Source organism: Chrysochloris asiatica, unplaced genomic scaffold (genome assembly GCF_000296735.1).
Source record: "Chrysochloris asiatica unplaced genomic scaffold, ChrAsi1.0 scaffold00178, whole genome shotgun sequence".
NCBI lineage: Eukaryota > Metazoa > Chordata > Mammalia > Afrosoricida > Chrysochloridae > Chrysochloris > Chrysochloris asiatica.
The window spans coordinates 2,985,984-2,993,010 of NW_006408696.1; positions in this window are offsets into that span (position 1 = coordinate 2,985,984).

The following is a 7,027-nucleotide window of genomic DNA, read 5'->3' on the forward strand; positions in this document are numbered from 1 at the left end:
TGGAGTCTATCTTAGTCTGGTGAAATACTGGTGAATTCTGTTCTGCATTATAGCAACACACAATCCCTACTGACAGACAGGTGGTGGTTGCCCACTAGGGGCAGTAGGTAGGAATTCAACTCAGGTCTCTTGCATGAAAAACAAGAGCTCTACCATTGCTCTGCCAACACCTCACAGTTTTAGGTGGTGTACAAATTTCACTCCTAGGTTAAACACTGCCCTCTACCTCCATTCATCTCTCAAGGTGCTGGTGTGTTGTGAGGTGCCATCACGTTGGTTGTCACTCACAGTGATCCTGTTAGGTCCACCACCATCTTCACAGTTGTGACTGTGTTTTAGGCCATTGTGGTAGCCACACTGGTCAATCCATCTCATTGAGGGCCTTCCTCTTTGTAGATGACCCACTGCTTTACCGAGCATGCTGTCCTTCTCCAGAGACTGGAGTCTCTGTCAACTTGCTTCTAAGGAAATTCTGGCTGTACTTCTAAGACAGATTTGTTCATTCCATGTGTCTTAGACCAGATTTTCTAGAGAAGCAAAACCTGCGAACCTCCCCTACCCCGCCCCCCCAAACACATATAATCTCTGTACATCAAGAGAAGTTGATTATTTTACAATTGTAGAGTCCCAAGTCCCTAGTGGAATAGAGAGAGGGAGTCCCTCCCTCATGCCCTTTACATTGGGAGCAGGTCACACTCCCAAAGAAGTATCCCTTCTATTGATTGGCTATTCATAGCCACTCATTATAGAGCTAACTATGCCTGTATTAGGTTTTATCACCATGGGAATAAGTACACCTCAACTGCTAAACTTCTGGAAATCCTGCCTAGCCAAGTTGACATAAAGCTCTAATGATTACATTCCACCATTATTAACTTGACACCTATAATTTATATGGTGCTGCTGGTTATGTGCTGTGGAGTTGGTTCCGACCCATAGTGACCCTGTGTAGGGTTTCTGACGCTGCAAATCTTTACAGGAGCAGAAAGCCTCATCTTTCTCTCAAGGAACAGTTGGTAGTTTCAAACCGCTGACCTTGAGGTTAGTAACCTGACTTGTAACCACTACGCTACCAGAGATCCTATAAACTATGTACATAATGTCTAAATAAAGAAAACTGTAAAGTCATACTTATATCTAACATGATATAACTAAAACACGTACAACCGTAAACGTACTTGTCCTGTTTTCATCTTAAATGTCACAAATCAACAAAGTGAAAGTATTTGATGCACATGTGCAAGACAGAAAAATCAATACTCATTAAAAAGTCCAAAGGGCACATTCTGCAAGCCAGCCCCTGCCCCTAGGCACACAGCCTTACTCAGTCCATGAGCCTACAGTCCATAACGGCTCTGTCTCTCCATGTCTCTCATGTCTCTGCTGTCTCTGCTTTCCAGGCAGGGATCCCAAACTCCACTCATGCTCTTCCCTCTTAATGGTTCTGGGATCATCCGTCCTGAAATGAACCAGCCGCTCTGCGGGAGAAAGATGAGGCTTTCTACTCCCGTAAGGATTTACACCCTCGGAAACCCTGTACAGGGTCGCTATGGGTCGGAACCGACTCGACGGCACTTAACAACAACAACAACAACTCCCTCCTTTTAGTTATGCATCTTCTACATTACAGTTGTGACAACCACAATGGATCCTGCTAATAATTACTCACGACTGAAATCATAAAATCTTATCAGCATCACTCCACCCCTTTTCACCAGACCCATTTAGAAAAAAGGACAACTAGTCAGTGGGGATTCTACCGTATCCCCTTATTCTAACATTAAACACACCCATGAAAGCTTGTAGCTCCAGACTTCATAACTTTATAGCCCCCAAAACTCAAAACGCTGAACTGTCCGCTTGCTTTTTCCCTCTGCTGGAATCGCTGCTTCTCCCAGCAGCTCTGGATTAGTCTTTTCAAATACAAATATCTCAACTTTGATGGCTCTGTGTGGGACTCAGGATTCCACCTAAGGCCCCAGACATTGATAATTAATGGTGATTGGAATGTAAAAAGTGAACACGAAGGGTGGGTAGTTAGGAAACATGGCGATGGTGATAATTATGACACTGGAGATGGCATGAGAGAATTTTGAGCAACATATTCATTGGAAATACCTTCTTTCAACAACATAAACAGAAATACTTGCAGACCTCACAGGATGGAATATACAGGAATCAAATCAACTGCATCTGTGCAAAGAGATGATAGAAGAGCTTACCATTATCAGAACAAGTCCAGGGGGCAGCTACAGAGCAGACCATCAGTTGCTCATACTCAGGTTCAAGATCAAGTTGAAGAAAATTTACAGTCCATGTGAGGCAAAGTTGTATCCCACCTAAATGTAGAAGTCATCTCAAGAAGAGATTTAATGCGTTGAACACTAACGACAAAGGGAAGACCACAATAGTTATGGGATGACATCAAGTATATCCTGTTCAGGGTCGCTATGGGTCGGAACCGACTCAACGGCACTTAACAACAACACTCTTTATGAGCCTAGATTGATAGGTCTTAATCCTACAGAGCAGCTGGTGGTTTTGAACTTGGACCTTTCAATTAGTAGTGGGGTGCTTAACAGTGCACCACCATAACTCCTTTCTGTAAATAATGCAGCTGAGAAAACCCCATGGAGCTCAGGTCTACTCTGTAACACAGAGATGGAAAATGGATTGAACGACTAGGATAGAGGTAAAGAAAATGTTTTGGAAGTAAAGGTGATTGTTTCACAACAATGGGAACGTGCTAAATGAATTGTACACTTTTAAAATGGTTTATTTTTATGTTGTATGAATTCTACTTCTCTATGAAAAAATATAATTTTATTTAGTTTTGTAAATTTAAAAAGAGAATTGATTTAAAGAAACCCAAGAGGAACTATGGGGTCCTGGTGTGGCACTGTAGGATCAACACTGGACTGATAACCATAAGGTCAGAGGTTCAAACCCATCAGATGCTCCTCCAAAACCCTACGTGGGGTTGCTCTGCCTCGGAACTGACTTGACATCACTTAACAACAACAAGAAGAACTAAAAAGGAAATCGAGATGCACTTGTGTTTGAAGTCAGGGAAGCAGTCACTTCTGGGGACAGAGTGGTGTGTGTCACTTGAGGCAAGAGAGTAGTTGAAGAGTTGGCTGGCAATGGTGAATTTCTTATCTTCAGCGGGCGTGCAGGTATGGGTGTTTGCTTTATTTTAAAAGAACAATACCCATAGGTGTTTTATCAACTCCTCTGCAATGCATGAGTTTGCACACTGTTAAAACTCAGAAAAGAAAGAAAGAAGAAGAAAAAAAAAAGCAAGTGAGAGGTAACGTAGGTGTTGCACCCTAAAATAACATTGTGCTCAAGGCAAGTTCTCCAGGTGGAGAACTGTCCCCTCCTCCACTAGAGAGCCCTGAGAAATGGCCCCAGGCATGCCTCAGGGTGGGGCTACTGGGAACATCCACGGACAGGTTGCATTCTGGTCCATGCCGCCACCTTCTAGCAAGCTGAGGATCCATTCCAGACCTTTCTTTCCCTGGGCAGAGCTAGTCTCCAGGGTGGAGGAGGGGCCTGGATGGACAAGATTCTTGCTCTAATTGCAGCTGAAGGAGCCTCATTGTGCCCAGCTGAAACTGGAAGGAGTCTGAGGAGGAGGTGAAACGAGTGATTGTTATATGCTCCTTCACCATTCTCCAGGCACTCTCTTGGAGATGTCTTCCCAGCAGGCCCTGCTCACATTGCTGGGCAGGTCTGCAGGTGCACAGCTCTGTTTGTTGAATGACTGCATGCACTTAGGAATCTTGATAGTTGTTTTCTGTTCTTTTTAAAATAGTATTTCTAAGTACAAAGCTCACACATTTTGTTAGGAATCATATCTGCAAATGACAGAAACTTACATTGAATTAGGGAAAAATATGTCCTGGTTTATAGACCTGGGCAGTCCGTGAATATCTAGTTTTAGATATAACTAGATCCAGGAAATCAAATGATGTGATCAGAATGCCTATTTTCCATCTCTCCTCTGTGCTTTCCTCTGCACTGGTCCCACCATAAGGCATGCCCCCACTACAGTATCCAGATGGATGCTCGAAACCCCAGGTATACATCCTATCTCTCAGCACCTGCAATCAGGTGTGCCCTGCTCCAGACCTGCAGAGCTGGTTCTGGCTAGCTCTGGTCTAGTGAGACCTCTCACCCTCAGCTGCCCTCTGGGCCAGAAATACCCAGATCCCCCAGTTGCCTTGGGGTCCGCACAAACTACTTCCAGATTGGGCACCCAGACCAGACAATCAATGCCTAGCCCTATGGGAACTCCATCCAGGGTCTGAGCACCACTGCCTCATCCCCTGCCCACCAACCATGGGAGGTCCTTAGCTGGCAGGAAACCCCAGAGTTTTCTGGGGTTCTAGCACCTGCCCTTGTTTGTTTTGTTTTGTTTTTTTTTCCCTTCTTTCTTGCATTCTTCCTTGTTTTTTATCCTTCCTATCTCCACTTTCTTTCTTTCTTTTTTTTTTTTTCCTTTTCTGATTCTCTTTTCCCAACTGTGGCTACTTCTTCCTTTTTTTTTGCTCTTGGGTTTTTTTGTTTTTTGTTTTTTTTAACACTCCCTGATCTCTTTCCATTTCACTCATCCCTCCCTAATTGTGTTTAGTTCTTTTTTCTATCTCTCTTTTAATTTTTTCTTCTATGTTTAAAACTTTTTTTTCTCCACTCTCTCTTTTCTCTTTTTGGTTTTCAGATTCTTTGCCTGCTTTTTTCTTTACCATTTTCTTTTTCATTTTTGTTTGCTTGTTTGTTTTCCTTCTCTTTTGTGTGTGTGTTTTCTCTTCTTGCCATATAGCCCAACCCTAACCATACCCTTTACAGACCCACCCAATATCTGAACAAGATATCTGAGCAAGAGCAGATATCACCTGCTATACACCTGACCAAGGACAACAACCAACATCAGCCCAACCCATCCTAAAACGGACTGCACAAACAGCAAACAGAGAAGAGTACACACAATTCCATCCCTTAATCATACCCACTGGGCGGCAGTTGACTAATACCTAAGAATACACCAACATGCAATAATCAATTTAATACAAATACAACAACACAGTGTCTCAGAAGTATCAGACAATTTCTGTTCACATGAGGAAACAAGACAGAGTGTGGCTCAAACAAGTGACCAAGAGGCACTTAACAACAACAAATAAAGAACAATAGTCCTACAAATCTGAAAATCTAAAAGCAATGGACACATTTTTAGAAGAACACAACCTAGCTAAACTAACACAGGGTGAAGCAGAAAACCTGAACAGGCCTATAACAAAATGAGAAATTGGTCAAGTCATTAAAAAACTCCCAACAAGAAACCAAAAGAGACTTACAAAAATGGAAGAATATATTATGTTCATGGATAGGAAGACTTAACACTGTGAAAATGTCAATACTACCCAAAGCAATCTATAGATAGAATGCAATTCCCAAACCAGATTCCAACATCATTCTTTGTTGTTATTGTTGAGTGCTGTCAAGTTGGTTTTGAATCATAGTGACCCTGTATAGCATTTCTGATCATTCTTTAAAGAGATAAAAAAACTGATCCTTAACTTTATTTGAATGGAATGGAAAGAGACCTCAGACAAACAAATAGTTACTTTAGGAAAAGAACAAAGTTTGAGGCCTCTTACTTTCCTATCTCAAAATCTACTACAGAGTCACAGTGGTCAAAACAACCTACTGGTACAATAGAACAAAATTAAGAGGCCAGAGATAAATCATTTATTTCATATAGTCAACAGATCGTTGACAAAGACCAAAATGCATTAAATGGGGAAGAGAGAGTGTCTTCAACAAATAGTGCTGGTGAAACTGGAAAACCATTTACCAAAAAATGAAACAAGACCAATATCTTACACCAGACACAAAAACAAACAACGAACTCAACATGGATTGTTACAGGTCTAGATGTGAAACCCAGAACCATAAAGGTCATCAATGAAAAAACAAAGACAAATTTAGGGGCTCTAATACATGACATAAGGAGCTCTGGTAGCGTAGTGGTTACGAATCGGGCTGCGAACCTTAAGGTCAGCGGTTCGAAACTACCAGCTGCTCCGCGGGAGAAAGATGAGGCTTTCTACTCCCGTAAAGATTTACACCCTCGGAAACCCTGTACAGGGTCGCTATGGGTCGGACCCGACTCGATGGCACTTAACAACAACAACAACAATACATGACATAGGAGTCCTGGTATGGCGCTATGGGCTAATGCATCAGACTGCGAAGTCGTTTGAACTTCAAGGTTGGTGGTTCAAGCTCACCAGCTTCTCCTTGGAAACCCTATACAGTGTCACTATGGGTTGGAATCTACTCAATGGCACTTCATAACACAAAACCTGGCATAAATGAGTGATGAAAACTGAAGATGCTTGGAATCAACTAGTCCGATGAAATAATGGAACATGTGAACATCAGTCACTATGACTCTGAGACCAGAAGAACTAGATGATGCCCAGCTACCACTACCAACTTCTTTGAAAGGGATCACATTAGAAGGTTCTAGATAAAGTGGGAGAAAATGTGAAACAATAATCAAAATTGACTAAAATAGACTGGGCTTATTGGTCAGAAAGAGAATGGAGGAACCTGAGACTATGACCTTCGCACACCCCTCAGGTCTGGAAGGAAACGCATCCTCTTGACCCAATTTTCTACCACTTGGTAGATAGGTATATAGGGGGCACATCAACACTCTCATAAGGCATGTTCACCAGGGAGTGGTCAATCGTTCAAGATCAAAAGGGTAACATTTATCTTAGGACAAAGTTGAGAAGGGATGGGAAGGAGGTTGGAATGGGAATAGAAACCACAGGGAGGAATCAGGATACCTGTTGTTGCAGGGAGGGGATTGTAATCATTGAGATGAAATAAAGTGTATGGTGTGTTGAATGTAAAACTGATGATCTTGTTTGTAAACTTCACTAAATCCACAATAAAATTCTTGGTGGGGTGGGGTGGGGTGGGGGAGAAATGTTTGCTGGTTCAGGAAAAA